Raw genomic sequence first — 21,115 nt, forward strand, 5'->3', positions numbered from 1 at the left:
CGTGTGATACATACGTGGTGGGACACAATCACATACAATCGCCCCGTGTGAACGAGGCCTTGGAGCAGCTGTCACGTCTCTGGGTAACGGAGCGCTATGAGTTACCCTTTAATTCCCGCAGCCCTGTACCCCTGTATCAGCCTCCTCACCCTCCATCTGCAGCCATAGCCTCAGTTATACTGTGGTGGGTCCCTGCTCAGAAGCTGTTTAGTCAGCTCATAAAATCTTAAGATGAAAGCAAAGACAGACAGCAGGGGCCACGGGTCACCCAATCCGCTCCGCCTTCTATTTCACTTACAACGGCGGTAACCTCATTAAACACAAGGGCCTCCAATGCACATTATTTCTCTGTCACTGTCGGTGATGATAGGGAGCCCACAAAACGGGGAGGGGGGGGGAAGAAGCATTCACCAGCACAAATCTATTGTCTCCCTCACATAAGTTCTTGGCTCCAACGAGCGAAGCCGTGACAGTAAATACACGACATAAGGACACCACGTGCTACATAACGCCACGTCACGTGGTCCATTCTACAGCCCTACATGGGATATGGGAAGAGTATTACACATTAAGGCACTAGATGTATAAACAAGAATGTTCCATTCACTGACAGCAAGCAAAATTTATTATTATTATTATTATTATTATTATTATTATTGCTAACTACAAGTCCCAGCATGCCCGGACAGCCGTTGGCTGTCCGGGCATGCTGGGACTTGTAGTTTGCAAGAGCTGGAGGGCCACAGGTTGCACAGGCTGGTTGTAGTTATTTTATTATATTATATATTTAATGGTTTATATCAGTAAAATATATTCCTTCTGCAGTCTTACACTATACAGCGGTGTAGAGGATATAGATTGTGATATACACCATGCTCTAGTATATACAGTGTATGTACCGAGTTCTTATTCATCATCATCCTAGTTAGTGAGCACTGCTGCCATCTAGAGGACAAATGCTGCAGTACAATCAGCAGGTTGCCTCTTACAATTTAGGGTGGGTTCACAGTACGGAATTCTCGCGGAATTCCTCGGGTGTCCGCACGCACGGCCGCGCGCCTTTCCGCCATTCTATGGGCCGGCTTATTCCGCTATCCGCCAAAAGAAGTCACATGTCACTTCTTTGGCGGATAGCGGAATACGCCGGCCCATAGAATGGTGTCTGTGGAGCTGGCAGAAAGGCGCACGGACAGACAGTGGAATTCCGCGGATATTATCCGCGAGAATTCCTCAGTATGAACCCACCCTTACAATAAAAGTAAACAAGTAGGAGTCATCCATCTGTAGACGGCCATATTGGGGTTCTTGCCCCTCATCAGTACTATATTCCTATTATGCCAGTACTGAGAAATCTCAGTCTTTCCCTTATGACCTGTTACCTGTTTATAGTCTGTTCCTGGCTTTGGCTTCAAAAATCTGTCAGATAAACCTCTCTGTGTAAACGCACCCTAACACTTCACATAGCTGAGGGTCTGCTACAATGAAGTTCTGAATGGCTGAGGTCTGCTGAGACCCCCACCGCTCAGGAGAACCGTACACGGTAGCGCGCTCCACACTCCGTCCAGGTGACTCCATCATTAATATTTGAGGCCACTGGACAGATGACTGAGGTTTTTGCTAGGATTTTAATCACAGTTTAGCCGCACTGTTCACACAGCCTGATCACTAATGTAAACTAGCACCAATCTGCTAGGTCAGTGCTCGCTTACTAAAGGCCCTATTCCACGGGTCGTTTAGAGGAGCAATATCGTTCGTATTCGGCCGATAACGGCCGCTACAAACGATATTCGTCCCGTGGAATAGAGTGCAACGATCAGCCGACATCGTTCATGTCGGCTGATCGTTGCAGTCGCTTGTTTTTCAACATGTTGAAAAACAAGCGACTGATATAGCAGCGATCTGCTGCCGTCGCTCCGTTGAATAGGAGCATCGGCAGCAGACGCTGCTATATCCTATGGGCTGCCCGGACGATCAGCGATCACCCGGGCAGCCCCCCCAGCAGCTCCCCGCCGCCTCTCCCGCACTCACCCACTAGGTGACGCCGCGTTGAATAGCGGCGGCAGCGAGCGGGGAACGAGGAGCAAACGAGCGCTAATAGCGCTCGTTTGCTCCTCCAAACGACTCGTGGAATAGGGGCATAAGCCTATTAATTGTGCAATAAGGGCAGTATATATATCGTTAGCGATGTCCATGCAGCTCTTGTTGTATATGTTCAACAAAAAAAAAAAATCTTTCAAATCAACTGGTGTCAGAAAGTGCCAGAGATTTGTAATTTAATTCCATTAAAAAATCTCCAGTCTTCCAGTACTTATCAGCTGCTGTATGTCCTGCAGGAAGCTGTTTTCTTTCCTGTCTGACACAGCGCTCTCTGCTGCCACCTTTGTCCATGTCAGGTACTGTCCAGAGCAGTTGCAAATCCCCATAGAAAACCTTTCCTGCTTTCCAGACTGGAAATGATACACCACTTCCTGCAGCTGATAAGTACTGGAAGAACTGAGATTTTTTTAATAGAAGTAAATTACAGATCTCTGGCACTTTCTGGCACCAATTGACTAATCTGCATTTGGGCCACTGGAGTAGAATCCATGATGAATCCATGATTCTCACACACAGTGACAGCAAGCAGAGGTCCTGAAATGATGATAGTAACACAAAGAACAAGAAACATACAGTGTAAGGCTATGTTCACACTACGTAAAACAACGGCCGTTGTTTTCACCGGCCGGAATTTTGCGGTCAAGACAACGGCCGTAGAATTACGAGCATATGGGCTGGTCGTGAAACAACGGCCGTTGTTTAACATTGCCTCCTAGCATGTTTTTAATCAGGCTGAAACATGTCATTTAATTGAAATACTGCGACTAGCCAAATAAACCACTCAATAAATTTTTTACATTAAAATCAAGTTGAATTTGGCTGAAATAAATTTCAAGTGTGCGGCCGCACTGAAATCCACGGCTGTACCATCCTCAAAACAACGGCCGTAGTTTTGAGGTGAAAACTACGGCCGTTGTTTTACGTAGTGTGAACATAGCCTAAAGCTTATTCGTACAGCCTCCGTCTGTACAGCGAGTGGTACTGCAAGAAAGAAAGAAAAAATCATGTCCTGGAGATTCCTGAAGTGTCAGGAAAATCTCCTGTGTTCTTCATGGCTGCTGAGGGGAATCAGGTCTTACAGTGAGGAGCGAGAGGGCCGGGTCCCCACGCAGATCACCAGTTGACGTCCCTATGGTGATGTCCCTCCAGGCGCTGTCACTGCTCGTCCCTAATCCCTAAAGGATGATGTGGGTGACACAATAGTGATGGCAGAGCAAGCGCCAGCGCCATGAACATCCAGAAAAGCCTCCTTGTCTCAGGTCAGGGGGATTGAAAGGCCGAGCCTCAGCCTTTCTCATGCAGATTGGAGGCGCTCTGGCCTATAGAGCACTCACATAATATGGTGGCGAGGACTCATGCGGTGCCTTTATTTACATAAAAGTGTGAAATGGCTAATCATATCAGAGCGCCAGCGACGGTGACAGGGTCAGGGGACGAGCAGCGGGTGACACCATACCCATCCACACTGCCTTGTGCCCCCTCCCACAGCAATGCAACCTACACAGGCCATAGACAGAGGGGAATAATCCAATAGTCTCCATTACTGTGGGGATGGTTCAACTGTATAAAGAATCAGAGCCTGTGTTACCTGTAGGGGGGGTAAGTATGGACCACTATACTATGTACCTCATGCTAAGATTATCGGCAGAAAACACCACCTGCTCCATTTAGTCGGCCCTTATATTATTTCCTTTCTTATTATCTTGGGATAGATATATGTATATTCCAGGCAGGTTCACATTCACCTGTAGATTTACCAACCACACCTGAGTTTGCTCCTAGTATCTACTACTCTTACAGTAAAGTAATATTTTCTCACGTTGCTCCTGATCTTCAGATTGCGTTGTCTGTTTTTTTTTTTTTGTTTCTTATTAAAAACACTTCCAGGCCCTGACAGAGCTATAGTGCTGCAAAATAATACCCCCATAATGCCAAACTACAACTCCCATCATGCCCTGACAAATCCTCTCAGCATGGCCCCTAACAATGACCTCCCCAGCATGGCTGCAACAGACCCCCCCCCCCAATATGCCCCTAACAGTGACCTCACTAGTATGGCCCCTAACAGTGACCTCCCCTGCATTCCCTAACAATGACCTTCCCAGACTGATCATGGACAGTGACCTCCCCAGCGTGGCTGCAACAGACCTCCCCAGACTGCTCCAAACAGTGACCTCCTCTGCATTTCCTAACAATGACCTCCCCAGACTGACCCCAGACAGTGACCTCCCCAGCGTGGCCGCAACAGACCTTCCCAGGCTGACCCTAACAGTGACCTGCCCAGACTGTCCCTAACAGTGACCTCCCCAGCATGTTTCTAACAGTGACCTCCTCTGCATTCCCTAACAATGACCTCCCCAGACTGCCCCCAACAGTGCAGCAACAGACCTCCCCAACGTGCCCCTAACAGTGACTTCCGCAACATGGCCCCAGCAGTTACCTCCTCAACAAGCTCCTAACAGTGACCTCCCCAGACTGCCCCCCAACAGTGACCTTCTCAGCGCTCCACTAACAGTGACCTCCCTAGTATAGCCCCTAACAGCTTCCTCCCCAGCGCTCCCCTAACAGTGACACCACAAGCCTGCCCCCAACAGTGACTTCCCCAGTGTGCCCCTAACAGTGACATCCCTAGGCTGCCCCAACATTGACCCCTAAAGTGCCCCCTAACAGTGACCTCCCCAAAGTGCCCCTAACAGTGACACCCCAAGCCTGCCCCAACAGTGACTCCCCAACGTGCCCCTAACAGTGACCTTCCCAGCGTGCCCCCTAACAGTGACCTCCTCAGCATGGTCACCTATCGGGTGAATGGATACATTTAGCATATACACCGACACAAATAGAAGACAGTATTTAATCTAAAAAAAAAATGTTGCATTGCCCTGAGAACGTCAGGACAGAAGTAACGTAATAATTGGACAAAGTGTTTCCAGATGTTCACTATTTTCTATTTGCTCATAATGTCAGTAATTAAGTCGACTAAACGGCGGAGGCGATGAGGCGCTGTTCACAGATCTGGCTGCGCTTGTAGCCAAAATACAACACTGACCAAGAATTTCCAGCATTGCCGGCAGCCATATCCCTGGCTGACATCTACAGTGACACATTTCTATAATTTACAGCCCAGTTATGTGGCGGTGCAGGACAAGAGGAGAATCTTAGGTTAGGTTATTAGCGCCCTCTGATGGATACAGCAGTGTAGTGCATGAAACATTCCATTACAACAGGGTTCTCCAAGGCTGTGGCTCTCTTGATGTTGGAAAACTACAAATCCTGATAGGAGTTATAGTTGCAACAGTTAAAAAGACACAGCTTGCAGAACGCTACTATATACTATTGATTTTTTAGGATCAGTAATGTATGTACACATGGATCCACCAGCAGAATAGTGAGTGCAGCTCTGGAGTGTAATACAGTATGTAACTCAGGATCAGTACAGGATAAGTAATGTAATGTGTGTTCACAGTGACCCCACCAGCAGAATAGTGAGTGCAGCTCTGGAGTGTAATACAGTATGTAACTCAGGATCAGTACAGGATAAGTAATGTAATGTATGTATACAGTGACCTCACCAGCAGAATAATGAGTGCAGCTCTGAAGTGTATTGAAATGGGGTAGAGGGACTGTAGAGTCTACAAAAGAGGACGGAACTCCTTCTTTATTTTGGGCAATCAGAGAAAAGAGAAGGAAAGGGAGTGAAAAGTAATAATAAGATTGTAGCGGTAGAAAGACTTGTTGGTCTTGGCCACTGCAGCACAAATTGTACCTTCAGGAAACCAGTGGAAATCAAGCGTTATCACTGAGCGATCCCACCGGTGGGCACACACTGGCTTTACATCTACTTAGCATTATTCTATAGCAGCAGTGGAACCAGTTAGGCCTGTAAGAGTCCTGTGTTGGTCCTGCTCCTGCACTGGGCTAGTAGGGGAGGGGGCGAGCAGCTTTACAAAAAGAATTTCAGTTCTTAGATGAAGCCATTGTGAAATAAAGCTGGGAAAATACAGCCGAGCCTCAGCATCACGTTTCTTGACGGTCCGTTCTCCGCAGGAATATGAGGTAAAGTCAAGTCTGTGCCAAAGAATGTGTTTTACATTTCATGTTCCCTCACAGACTCATTCACTCTACAGGAGTCAGGATAATTCAAAGGAACAAGTTACAGAACCCTCCTGTGCTCCAGCCCCTCATCCCAGACACTGTATTTCATGTGTCACATAAAAGAGCCGAGGAGGAGGAGGGGGGTTATCTCACTTCCTATCATGTGTCAGATCCCAGGAGAAGTCAGGACGGCCACAGAATCACATGGAAGGAGATCCACCCCCTAACCACATCTACCAGACCATGTCTGATAATCCGTTACATAGAGAGTTAATCACCTATAGCTGACACTAATGCCTCTCGGCTACATTTAAAAACCAACGCCAGGATGTTGGTATATAATTTGATCAAACCATATTGCCTCATGTACCACGTGCAGGTCTTCTGGCCCACGAGTCCCTACACTAACTCAACACTGTGTCGGTCAGCGACTGCCAACCCCACAAAGGAAGCCCCTGTTTGTGCTTGCTTTGCGGGGTTGGCAGTCGCTGACCGGCACAGTGTTGTTTTAGTGCAGGGACTTATGTGGGCCAGAAGACCTGCACGTGGTACATGAGGCAATATGGTTTGATCAAATTATATACCAATATCCTGGTGTTGTTCTTTAAATGCAGCCAAGAGGCATTGATGCAAGCCATGGGTGTGAGGTGCAGTCACTTCTGTTTCTGTCTAGGTTGTATATTATAGTAGTTATATTCTTGTATACAGGAGCAGTATTATAGTAGTTATATTCTTGTATATAGGAGCATTATTATAGTAGTTATATTCTTGTATATAGGAGCAGTATTATAGTAGTTATATTCTTGTATATGGGAGGCAGTATGATAGTAGTTATATTCTTGTACATAGGAGGCAGTACTATAATAGTTTTTACTTTAACATAGGCAAATTGGTTGGCACCATTGCTCTAAATAGACACCTGGGCCCCACTATCAGACTGACAAAGCCAGCAGACAGACTAGGATGTGCTATAGCTGGCACACAGGTAGAATATGCTGTATGAAAGACAATTTATTTTATACTTTTACTAAAGCAGAGAGGGAGAATATAGCAGGCCCATCCTGACAACGGCTGCTATATGTGGCGAGGCATTGTCAGAGTGTGCCTGCTCCACTCTCCATCCCTGCTTTAATAAAGTTATGGGATAAATGGACTTTCATATATCATATTCAGGTGAGTGCTGACAGCTTTCTTCTACATGCACTATAAGGCTATGTTTCCGGCCGTAGTGCGAACCGCAAATATACGCCTGTAGTTTTGAGGTTGATGCGTACGCTTGAAAGTATACGATATACGCCCGCACAGTGCACACTACGTATGAGCTTACAGCCGGATCGTATACGGCGCCGTGAAAAATGAACAAGACCATTGTTTGCGGCCGGAACTGTAACTCACGGCCGTGGATTTCAATGCGGCCCCGTACGGAGTAATTTTTTCAGCCAAATTGAACTTGATTTTTCGATCCAAAAGGTTCTGTGTGGTTTACGGGGCTGGGCGAAGATTTCCAAGTAAATGACCTGCCTCAGATCGCTTCGAAACAAGCTAGGGAAGCATAACTGTACTATGGGCGTATGTTCGCAGTTCGCCCGCATGTTCGCAATCCGGCCGCATGTCTATTTTTCCAACGCCCGTAGTTTCAGCCGCACATGTCCGGCCGCGTACGAACTACGGTTGGACATACGTAGTGTGAACATAGCCTAATAGTTATAGTATTGTACATACGTAGTGTGAACATAGCCTAATAGTTATAGTGTTGTACATACAGGGCAAGAATAAGTTCCCAAAGGAAAAAAAGTCAGGATAGAAAAAAGGTTAGATGGTCCAGCTGTTACTTCTATAAGGAATAATTGAATCTACAGCCTGAGTTGTTTACAGAAATAATTCAATAGCCATTTGTAGGTAAGAACCATCAGAGCCATCAGTTAATATCTCCACCTTCTTTTAAAGGGGTTATATAGATTTGTAATTTACTTCTATTTAAAAATCTCAAGTATTCCCATACTTCTCAGCTGCTGTATGTCCTGCAAGAAGTGTTGTTTTCTTTCCACTCTCACAGTGCTCTCTGCTGCCACCTCCGTCCATGTCAGGAACTGTCCAGAGCAGCAGCAAATCCCCATAGAAAACCTCTCCTGCTCTGGACAGTTCCTGTCTCGGACAGAGATGTCAGCAGAGAGCACTATGTCAGACTAAAAAGAAAACAACAATTCCTGCAGGACATACAGCAGCTGATAAGTATGGGAAGACTTGAAATTTTTAAATAGAAGTAAATTACAAATCTGTATGACTTTCTGAAACCAGTTGATTTGAAAGAAAAAGATTTTCGCCCTTTAAAGGGGTACTCCCCCCAAGAGCTAAAAAAATGAAATGCTCCCAAACCTAGCTGGTCTTACTCACCAAGTCCCCCTGAGTATTTTGAGCCGTCTCCCATCTTTCTAGCTGCTGCCGTTCCTGAGTTACAAGTTTTTCTAAAAGCCAATCTATATCCAAGATAGGAAACTACATTTCCCATCATGCAATGCTTATGCCTGATGATGGTGAAGTAGCAGAGCTGAGACAATGAAGGAGATGATGACAGTTTGGCAGAGCTGAGATGGCGGTGTCGGTGTAGCAAAGTTGAGTTGGAAGAGACGGTGTAGCAGAGCTGAGTTGGAAGTGACGGTGTAGCAGAGCTGAGTTGGCGGTGACGGCGTAGCAGAGCTGAGTTGGCGGTGACGGCATAGCAGAGCTGAGTTGGCGGTGACGGCGTAGCAGAGCTGAGTTGGCGGTGACGGCGTAGCAAAGCTGAGTTGGCGGTGACGGCGTAGCAGAGCTGAGTTGGGGGGAAGGTGTAGCAGAGCTGAGTTGGGGGTGACGGCGTAGCAGAGCTGAGTTGGCGGTGACGGTGTAGCAGAGCTGAGTTGGTGGTGACGGTGTAGCAGAGCTGAGTTGGTGGTGACGGCGTAGCAGAGCTGAGTTGGGGGAAAGGCGTAGCAGAGCTGGGGGTGACGGTGTAGCAGAGCTGAGTTGAGGGTGACTGTGTAGCAGAGCTGAGTTGGGGATGACTGTGTAGCAGAGCTGAGTTGGCGGTGACGGTGTAGCAGAGCTGAGTTGGGGGTGACGGTGTAGCAGAGCTTAGTTGAGGGTGACTGTAGCAGAGCTGAGTTGGAGGTGACGGTGTAGCAGAGCTGAGTTGGGGGGGACGGTGTAGCAGAGCTGAGTTGGGGGGGACGGTGTAGCAGAGCTGAGTTGGGGGAGACGGTGTAGCAGAGTTGAGTTGGGGGGGACGGTGTAGCAGAGCCGCGGACGATTGGGGGGGCGGAGCTTGCGGCTGGCGATGGGGGCGGAGCTTGCCGCGGGGGGGGGATGCAGCGGCTATGCCTCGGGTGAGTGAGGGATGCCACGGGTGATGGGGGGGGGCGGTTGGTTGTGGGGCGGGGGGCTGTGTGCTGCGGGTGAGTGCTGCTGGGAGGCTCCGGACATAGGGGGTGAGCTCTGGGCTGGGGGTGACCGGGTGGCTGCTGTTAGCTGCGCTGATCACTGTCTCCCTCTGTAACAGCAGCCACCCCATCAGTGTTCGTAGTCACTTCACTGTGCTGGGACTGAGGACACGTGATGCCGTCTCGGAGGGTGGGGGCCAGGAGCAGGGAGCGTGTCGGGTTGGACTGAGGTCTGATGATTCTCTGCAATCCGTGGGGGTGAATGCAGCTGGATAACAGCAAAACTGTGCAGAATCCGTAATAACTTCATACTGGAAAGATGGAAAGCTATAGGTGGGCAACGTATTAATGCAAAAATAATTTTGGGGTGAACACCCCTTTAAGGCCCGTTCCCACAGAGGAAAGGTAGCGGAATTCTTCAGCGCGGACAGAGCAGGAGCGCGCGCCTCCCATAGACTCCCATTATGAGCGGGAGGCTAACGACATTCCGCGGCGGACAATTCCGTCGCGGAATTCCGCTACCTTTCCTCAGTGTTAACGGGGCCTAAGTGTCCTGGTATTGTATAATAGTAATGATGACCATGAGGGTTTGTTCCAATGTATCAGTACAGGACTAGTGAAAGATTTTTGTTGCTGTGAATTTGGATATTAGATATATAAACCATGGGTAGACTACCATAGCCATAGTTGTATTAGTCCTTAGGGTGAGCCTCCTTCTGCCGCTTCTGTCAGTATAGGAATGTGCCTGTCAGTAAGTCCGTCCATCACAGATGAATTAACAATGGGATTATGTATGTAGGTTAGCAGCACAGGAAAGCTCCAGAATATGACGGTACCACAGGTTACATGTGATATTCATTCTCAGCAAAGGTATTTTCTCCTATATAATTCAATTACTATAGAAAAGTCGGCAGTGAAATTGTTTCAAGCAGACGCGGAGGACATTTGGTTCTGATTAGCGTCTGCTGCAGCCGCCACAGAGTAACGCTGGGGAGACTGTCAAGAAAGAGAGAGGGGACCATGTCAACTGCCCAGACTGGAGGTATTACACCAGGCACACAAGAGGACTGCATTGTCTGCACTGTCTCATTCCAGCTCACACATTTTATTACCACAAAAAAAAATCATAATGGGTTTGATTCATTTCTAGACAATCTAAAAAGTCAGTCTGTAGTTTAACACCGCTCAACTTATCAGGGGCGTACATGGCATTTCCTCAAGGGGAGTGTTAAAAGAAAAATGAAAATAACACCTCCACACCAGGGCTACATAGTGACTGAGTAATACCAGCACAGTGTACTGAATAAATACCACTTGTAACATATATCGTCTACCTACTAGGGGACGGGAAGGTAGGTTCCCCCAGTAGGTAAATAGCTTCCTCCATTAGGTAGGTGCCCCCAGTAGGTAGATAGTTTCTGCTATTAGGTAGGGTTCCCGAGTAGGTAGATAGCTTCCACCATTAGGTAGATAGCTTCCTCCATTAGGTAGGTTTCCCCAGTAGGTAGTCAGCTTCCTCCTTTAGATAGGTGCCCCCAGTAGGTAACTAGCTTCCTCCATTAGGTAGTTTTCCCCAGGAGGTAGATAGCTTCCTCCATAAGGTAGGTGCCCCCAGTAGGTAGATAGCTTCCTCCATAAGATAGGTGCCCCCAGTAGGTAGATAGCTTCCTCCATTAGGTAGTTTTCCCCAGTAGGTAGATAGCTTCCTCCATTAGGTAGGTGCCCTCAGTAGGTAGATAGCTTGCTCCTTTAAATAGGTGCCCCCAGTAGGTAGATAGCTTCCTTCTTAGGGTGTTTCCCCAGTAGCTAGATAGCTTTATCTATTAGGTAGGTGCCCCAGTAGGTAACTAGCTTCCTCCATTGGGTAGTTTTCCCCAGTAGGTAGATAGCTTCCTCCATTAGGTAGGTGCCCTCAGTAGGTAGATAGCTTGCTCCTTTAGATAGGTGCCCCGAGTAGGTAGATAGCTTCCTTCTTAGGGTGTTTCCCCAGTAGGTAGATAGCTTTATCTATTAGGTAGGTGCCCCAGTAGGTAGGGAGATAGTTTCCTCCATAAGGTAGGTGCCCCCAGTAGGTAGATAGCTTTCTCCTTTAGATAGGTGCCCCCAGTAGGTAGATAGCTTCCTCTATTAGATAGGTGCCCCCAGTAGGTAGATAGCTTTCTCCTTTAGATAGGTGCCCCCAGTAGGTAGATAGCTTCCTTCTTAGGGTAGGTGCCCCCAGTAGGCAGATAGCTTTCTTCTTTAGATAGGTGTCCCAGTAGGTAAACAAGTCACCCCAGCAGGCAGTTAGTTTAGTTCCTAGATCACTAGGAGCCCCCAGTAGGTAAGTTGCTTTCCCTATTAGGTTGATGGGTGTCCCAAGTAGCGTGCCTCATTTTTGGTGATTTCCATTGAGGTTTCCATGGTCAATCACAGACTTCTGCACTATTTCACAGATCAGGATCCACAAAACAAACAAACCAAGAAACACAACAACGTATCTCAGTATTTTTTTTAAATTTTTTTTTAACAAGTTAGCCAATGAATGTCGGATGCCATTAGGTGGCATCCATCAGTCATAGGTATCCCAGTGACCCATACCTCTTTTGTTTTAGCTTTGGTCAGCTATGTTGGATTAAGTTGTCCAGTAGCTTTAAAGGTCCTAGGGCAGGCCTAAAAAGGGTTCAACGAACCAGACTCGAATGCATCGGCTCTCGATTTATCTAGTCTTGCACAAGATGTTCTGCATTCTGAGTTTTCAGATTTACCTGAAAAGCCTGAACTGGGATTGAGGACTATGTCATAGCAGGCTTTCCAAGTCTCTGCAGAAGTCTAGTATGAACCAGTCCTTGAGGACCTCAAAGTCTTGGTGAATTGGAACATTCGGAATTCAGAACAATTTTTACAAGACTAAGGGCCTTGTTACACCAAATGATCCGTACTTTGTTAGTCGGTTGATTGTTGTATTTCAACATGTTCTATTAAACGATAAGACAGCGACGGTCTGCCGCCCATTGCTCCGTGCAATAGGAACGATGGCAGCACCACAGCTCCACATGACCGGTCGATGCTTGCTTCCTCCTCAATATCAGGCCGTATTGCTGCCCTTAGTGAATCAATGGCCAATTCATTAGACGAGGGTTCGGCAATCTTTACTGTAGGTTTTGCTCAATTCTAGTTATAAAGTATGACGCATTTTCTGGCCTATGATGATTGATACAAGAGCCCCCATGGGTCCAAAAGTCTTCTGCTCCAAGTCTTGGCTGTTCTTTATCATATCACAAGGATTCAGCCAAACAAAATAAAATATTATCTGTCCAGTATCTTCATCAGGATTAGATGCTTCTATTGGGAACGACAATGTAAATTTTAGATAAATGCAAAAAAAAAAAAATTACTTTATCCAGACACCTCTGCGTCGTGTGATAGGCGGTCTGGGAGGAGCGATTATATCATGAAGTAGACGGGAAGTCTAGCCAAGAGCAGATATAGCATATATCCATCACCTGTATGATGTCACCGCCATGGCAGTGATTGGACGCTTCCCCCTCGCTGGTGACAGAAGGGGACCCAGAGACCCCAAAGTACAGGAACACCAATCATTAGCACATGAGTCGACTACGTAATGAGCTCTTATGTATATGCTGCAGCTGTAATATTATTCACGTCTACAGCCGGGGAATCCTGCCAGATGAAAACATCTCACGTTAACACCAAGTAATGAGAAATTTAGCAGAATTAACTAAACTCTGAATATGTACTTTCTTAACCCTTTTATAGCTAAGTCCTAACATAAAAATCTAGATACGAGTTAAAGCAAATGTACCATACCATGTACCTTCACCAATCTGTGCCGGCCCAGGAAAGCTGGTAGCGCGGTCCTTTTTTTGAATCGCCTCCTGGTGACGTTCTTTCCTCGAGCACTGGCCCGACCTGAAGCACGAGGGGCAGGCCAGATGGCCCCCAGTGTGACAAAAACCGCTCCCCTCTGGGACGCAGCTCCATTGATTTTAATAGAACCACGTCACAGAGGGGAGGGGGTTTCATCACACTGGAGGGTTGTCGGGCCTGCCCCCAGTGCTCCAGGACGGGCTGATGCTTAGAAAAAAGACCGGTGCCCAGTGCAAGAATCAGGAGGCAATAAAAATAATTTATAAAACCAGCATCCCCATGCTAATAGGTTAAGGTAAAAAAAAAAGCAGCGACGTACTTGATGGTATATTCACTTTAAGCCTCATTCACATGTTTAGTCATTTTTCAGGACTGTCCACTATTTGCAAAAAATTGCCCATGGTGCATCCATAATCTGTATTTTTTTGTACAAAAATTATGGACGCTCCCATAGACTTCTACAGGTGAATCTGTGCCAGATTGCGGATCTGTAAACAAACACACGTTGTAAATAGCCCAAAAGAAATCTATATCCCTTAAAGGGACTCTGCCACCTCCAAAACTCTTCCTAAATTTAAGTTATCAGTCGACAGATTTAAAAAAGTTAATTCTGAATCTGCAATTTTCATCTTTCTATGTATTTTTGTTCCTTTGCTATAAGCCACAAATGAAGGAGTCTAAGTACTGGACTCCATTATATTCCTGAGCTAAGTCGTCCTCTCTATACATCAACCTGCCCAGTGTGTAGGCTTTAGTTTAGGGGTTGAGGGAGGTGGGTTGAAGGTGACAGAGTTCCTTTAAATTTGACCGTAATTATGGATGAATTTACGGAACATGTGAATAAGACCTTATTGTGGATTCTTCAATGCATATACAGAATTCTAACAAGACATAATAGATATTGCACCTCCATCTTCTGTATGTTACGACACCTAGAATATAGTCATTTTATAGTCTTTCCTATATACCATGTTCTTCATGGTTTCCCGTATGTTCACAGATGTTATCTATATATAGAACCCAAATTTGTGTTTTTTCAAGCTGAATCACGGCTCCACCTCAGATCGTTTTCATGTCCAAACAGACGGTAATTAAATGTATTCATTTTCTTGTCGGTAAATCCTAAAGGCCGGGCAAAAGCTGAAAATTGTCCTTGGCATAGGAAGCGCCCCAGCCCCGGGACCCGAACTGATGCAAGTGCCAATCACTCAGCATTGTTGGGAAATGAAGCCAAGGAGTTCATGCCGCTCTACTTCTTGCTTACATACTTTCATTTATTTAGTAGATTAGTAAAATATAGGGGACAGATGGAAGGAAGTATCATTGCAGGATTAGGCCATGTTCACACAACGTAAGGTTCATATTAATCACAGCCGTTGTTGCTGATTTGAACAACAACCGTGATTTATACCAATCTGCTGCCTTATGAAGGATCCCGGCCGGAGTGTATGAGTCCCGGCACCTATACACCTTGGGTCATTTTCCCCTTTCTTGGGCTGGCGGTACCAATAGTCTTGGTGGGTCATTTGCCACTCAGGACTACAGTGACCGGAGCCCAAGGGACCCATCACAGCTTAGTGGGTCACCGACCATTGGGGAGCAGTAAGTCAGCCATAACATAAAAGCAGATATACCACCACACCTATGTGCTGGACTAGCACTGGCATCACAACATTAACACCACTAGCTGAGCTGTACCAATACACCGACCAACCACCACAGAAGTGGCGTCACGAGTAACATACCAACACGGTCGAGTAGTGTTGTACCACAGTGAGATCAGTAGAGATGCCTGCAGAGTGTATGGACAGTGGAACCATATCCACAGTCTCTATAAACTGAATGGTGTGGGCTCCATTCACTGTCAGCAATGCTAAAACCCCATCAAGTGCACCTAATACAGGTGAAGTTTGTTGCAGGGCTGTGCGCATACATTGTAGTAAGTCCGCACTTGTGTCACATGATTCTTGGGTGCACAGATATTTATGGAATGGATCCAGGGGGAGAGGTTTTCTCGTCTCTCACACTGAAGCTTTGCCTCTGGTTAATGTAGAATTGATGGATAGAGAAGTCAACACTCCCGGCTCTCCTGCCGGTGACTTTAACTAAACATTTATTCTGCAATCACTGCACAATTTACAGTCACCTCAGGAATCCCGATCGGAAAACTCCTCCTGCTTCAGACACAAAGGACCATCAGGATGAAGTATGATCTGAGGTTATACAGACATAGCAGAGCTGCATGTGTTACTCTATTATTACCCTTGTGTACAGAGAATGTGGATGTCACCTGCAGTCCTATGTAACACCACAGATAACACAATGATAACTCCCTGAGTACAGATAATGTAGATGTCTCCTGCAGTCCTATGTAGCACCACAGATAACACAATGATAACTCCCTGAGTACAGATAATGTAGATGTCACCTGCAGTCCTATGTAACACCACAGATAACACAATGATAACTCCCTGAGTACAGATAATGTAGATGTCACCTGCAGTCCTATGTAACACCACAGATAACACAATGATAACTCCCTGAGTACAGATAATGTAGATGTCACCTGCAGTCCTATGTAACACCACAGATAACACAATGATAACTCCCTGAGTAGACAATATAGAAGATGTTTCCCGCAGTCCTATGTAATAACACAGTGATATCTCTAAGTACAGATAATATAGTAGATGTCACCTGCAGTCCTATGTAACACTGCAGATAACACAGTGATAACTCTCTGAGTACACATAATTCAGTAGATGTTTCTTGCAGTCCTATGTAACACCACAGATAACAGTGATAACTCTGAATACAGATAATGTAGTAGATGTTTCCTGCAGTCCTATGTAACACCACAGATAACACAGTGATATCTCTGAGTACAAATAATGTAGTAGATGTTACCTGCAGTCCTAGGTAACACCACAGATAACACAATGATAACTCCCTGAGTAGATAATATAGAAGATGTTTCCCGCAGTCCTATGTAATAACACAGTGATATCTCTAAGTACAGATAATGTAGTAGATGTCACCTGCAGTCCTATGTAACACTGCAGATAACACAGTGATAACTCTCTGAGTACACATAATTCAGTAGATGTTTCTTGCAGTCCTATGTAACACCACAGATAACACAGTGATATCTCTGAGTACAAATAATGTAGTAGATGTTACCTGCAGTCCTAGGTAACACCACAGATAACACAGTGATAACCCTGCATACAGATAATGTAGTAGATGTCACCTGCAGTCCTATGTAACACCACAGATAAGTGATAACAGATAAGTGAGTACAGATAATAGAGGTGTTTCCTGCAGTCCTATGTAACACCACAGATAGCACAGTGATAAATCTCTTAGTAGATAATGTAGAGGTTTCCTGCAGTCCCATGTAACACCACAGATTACATAGATAACTCTGAGTAGATAATATAGATGTTTTCTGCAGTCCTATGTAACACCACAGATAACATGGTTATCACAACTGGTTACTACACTAGCTTTATTCCCCTGTGTGTATGTACTTTACAGTCCTGGTGCAGGATTCTCTAAAACAGTATCACACAGTATAGGCTTAGATACATCAGCTTAGATCCAGGGACAAGTCTTCATATAGATAAAGCTTCCTGCAGCTAGGGAAACAACCCCCAGGAAGTATGGCTGGCAGGGCGGACATTCTCCTTTCCCATGTTATTTGGAAGAGAGGAAGAGCAGCGGATTAGCTGTAATTCTGCCCCGGTTGATGAAGGATTAATGGCTTAAATTATTTCTCTTTGTTGGTTTTCAAATAATTCCGTCCAGTGTTACAGGAGGACTGAGACGTCTCCGGGGGATGATTAAAGACAAGGACACCACCATGTGATGCTGAGCTATTGGAATAATACTCACCGCTCCATCATTCCTGCACTTTGATTGGAACCATGGTATTGGTGGATTACAGGTTTCCGGATTATCAGAATCCTTATGCCTGCACAGTTTCTGGGAGCTCTGAGCCTGGGAAGCTCCGCACTCCCCCGGGACTCAATGTTAGGAAAATTATTTCAAGATTGGAAGTGATCAGAGCCAGATGTAATGGTTACCATGTGACATGATCCCTTTGTTTCAGAGATAATGTAAGCAATGCGCGGCTAATAGACTGACAAGGATGGGAACACTTTTCTTTTTTGGACTGAATGCAGAAATCATGTGGAAACCGTATGAGATATCACAGCGATTTATTGTCTCCCATCCCCCGATGCTGCTCCAGTCGGTGGAGCATCCGATGTAGCACAATAATTTCATCTTATCATACATACAAGGAATTTCATCTTATCATACATACAAGGTCGCCATAGATTTTATACCCTTGTCAGCCATTCCAGCTGCTTTACGGTGTGGTCAGCGGTCAGTATAAGGTGTATAAGGCTATCCCAACCATCTACCAGTAGATAATGTGGGTGTAAATAGGGGTGGGGCCTGATGATAAATCCCTGCCTGATCCCTTTGTTCTTGGAGAGATAAGCCACAGCCAGGCTGCGGTTTATTGGCCGCACATCTGTCTGTCTAAACAGGAGATGTGTGGCAGACAACAATGCATTTAAATGGCCACATGAACAGTGCAGCAATCGTTCATGTGTCCCGGCTGTTTGATTAATTGTGCCTTGTAAAGACACGGCAAACAAGGGCCAATCTCACTGTTGGTTTGCAGCTGCACATCGAGCTCTGTAAAAGGGTTCTTACACCACACTTTCTTAAAGGGAAACCAAAAGGACGCTGGGTAGGAAGGTATGTCTTTTACCTTCCTCCTCTGTGCAGGTCGGTGTAAACTCCACTCTGGAACACCCTTAGGAGCACTGCCACATCATCTGGCCTGCCCCCTCTGATAATCAATAGAAGAGGCAGTGCTCCTAGCGGTGTTCTGGAGTGAAGTACACCCCGACTAACAGGGCTGGACGGGCACCGAGGAGAAAGGTAACACACATACCTTCCTCCTCAGCGTCCCCGGTCCTCTAAGGCACTGATTTTCAACCTTTTTTGAGCCGCGGCACACTTTTTATACTTAAAAAATCCCGGGGCACACCACCAACCAAAATGGCACAAAATGACACTAAAACAGTACATATTATACATATAGTTAATAATATAGATTCTAAATGTATTTATACTAACTCAGTCTGAAACCTGGGCCTGTTTTCTTCTTCCCCCTGTGCTTCTCTCCACCATACTACTTCTTCCTGCTTCTCTCCCCTATGCTTCTCTCCCCTGTGCTTCTCTCCACCATACTTCTCCCCCTGCTTCTCTCCTGTGCTTCTCTCCCCCGTGCTTCTCTCCACCATACTTCTCCCCCTGCTTCTCTCCTGTGCTTCTCTCCCCCGTGCTTCTCTCCACCAAACTTCTCTCCCCCCTGCTTCTCCCCCATCCCCAGGTTTCTCTCCCCCATTGTTTTCTCCTGTTTCACAGGGGCACCATAGTTTGGGGAACTTTTCCTGCGGCACACCCGACCATGTGTCGCGGCACACTAGTGTGCCACGGCACACTGGTTGAAAATCACTGCTCTAAGGGACTGTCAGCAGGTTAGATTCGTCTTACCGGATAATAGTTTCCCTTTAAGGCCCTATTACACACAAATGTATCTAACAGATCATTGAAGCCAAAGCTAGGAACAGACAATAAACAGGGAACAGGTCATAAAGGAAAGACAGAGATTTCTCCTCTTTTCAATTCCCGACCTGGCTTTGGCTTCAAGAATCTGTCAGATAAATCTGTGTGGGTAATAGGGCCAATAAAAAAGGATATGATACCCCTTCTCACCTGCCAAATTAACAGATGAATCGGTCCGTCACCGGATGATAGTTGTCTCATGCTGGATATACAGGACTTCTGGCTGGATCAATGGAAACAGATTTCATATGCATTATCACTAAAGAAAAAAAAAATCCACATATGTTACATGCAGGATGGTTTTATAAATCCCTTTCCACAGGTATTGCAATTTCATTTGCTTTGGGTTTTTGAAGTGGGATCTGCACTGAAATAAACATGAAAGTTCTGATGCCCTGTAATCTGCAGCGGCTCTGACCAGCATCCTATTCCAGTGCACCTTATTGTCATTATTAGGACCGATCTATCAGAAATTCCACTTGATACAATGACTACATTCTTATGTGTACAAGACTTGCGAGAAGCAGAAACTACAGTCACTAATACGCCGTCTACTTCAGTTATTATGCTTGCTGTTGTTGGTTTTTGTTCACACACAGTTTGGGCCGATCTGATCAGGCCTGGTATTAGTTTGCCAACCTTTGCTGAGAGCCAAGTCCCTAATCACAGGAGGAATGGGCAGACGTTCCGGAGAATGGAGCCGAGGCTCAGACATGTAATTGTTCCATGCAGAATTAAAGGGAAAGTGCTTGCGGGGCAGTTCTCATTATTAAGTTGTTTCTGCTTGTTTGCTTAATCATAAACACAGCTCAGAAATGAGGCCAGATCCAATGTGCATCCGAGCGGCCGGTTATTAATGGTCACAGCAGCATACCAGGGAGCGCTGCTGGAAAACAACACAGATTGTTGTGGGACCAGTACGGAATTCTTTGGGTGCAATTAATTATTATTCCCACAATGAATCACAAGAAATGATCAACCAAGACTCCCCGGTATATAGCCCTACTATCACATTGTTAAAAAGCTCCCTTAGTTTTATCTGTGTCTAGGAAAGCAGGGTGACAGCAGATATGTACATCATTAGAGATGTGCCACTGAATGGCCTGCCCTAAAATTATAAAGTGCAAGGTCAGGGGTGTCAAAGTTGCGGCCCTCCAGCTGTTGCACAACTAGAATTCCCATCATGCCTGGACAGCCAAAGCTTTACTTCAGGGATGAGGAAGGTTCAGCCCTCCAGCTGTTGCTAAACTACAATTCCCATCATGCCTGGACAGCCAAAGCTAAAGCTTTGGCTGTCCAGGCATGATGGGAATTGTAGTTTTGTAACAGATAGAGGGCCTGAGTTTGACACCTCTGAGTTTAAAGGCCACAAGTTTGACACCTGTGGGGTAGAGTTCCTGCATATTTAAGCAGTTTGCCATTTAGGATTCTGGAAAAGATGGGTGACAAAAAAAACATTAGTGAGTAGAGCGTAAGCTTGAGTTTCTGCCTGAGGATGATACAATGACATTTCCATGATCTTTGAAGCTTTAAGCATTAGATGAGGGCAGGAAGTGCTATGTGCCCCCAGGCCAAACCCACATCAATACCTAATGCTCTGTCATTCAAACATCTATATGTGTGAAGCTCCAGCACTGGGATCATTTACCTTAACTGGATGTGAAATAGAAGCAGTAGAAGCGCATGAGCTCAGTCTGCAGCTGCACCCTTTGGATATGGCCGGTGTCAGAGCCGGGGGGTATTCACACTGATTTTGTTGCAGATTTTTTACATTTCCATTAATCCACGCAGTAATGTTTAGAAAAATGATGCTGATTTTTCAGTGCAGAAAAAAAAGTAATTATTTTTCTATTCGCCATTGAAATCAATGAGAGATGGCTGTGATGCAGAACCAAGGTAAGTTTGACATGGGAATTGTCATGGATTCCAGTAAAGGATAGCTTTATTTCTCATTTTCCTGTGGAAACAGTTCCAGGAGAACGTGGGGAATATGC

Source organism: Dendropsophus ebraccatus, chromosome 12, assembly GCF_027789765.1.
Source record: "Dendropsophus ebraccatus isolate aDenEbr1 chromosome 12, aDenEbr1.pat, whole genome shotgun sequence".
Taxonomy (NCBI): domain Eukaryota; kingdom Metazoa; phylum Chordata; class Amphibia; order Anura; family Hylidae; genus Dendropsophus; species Dendropsophus ebraccatus.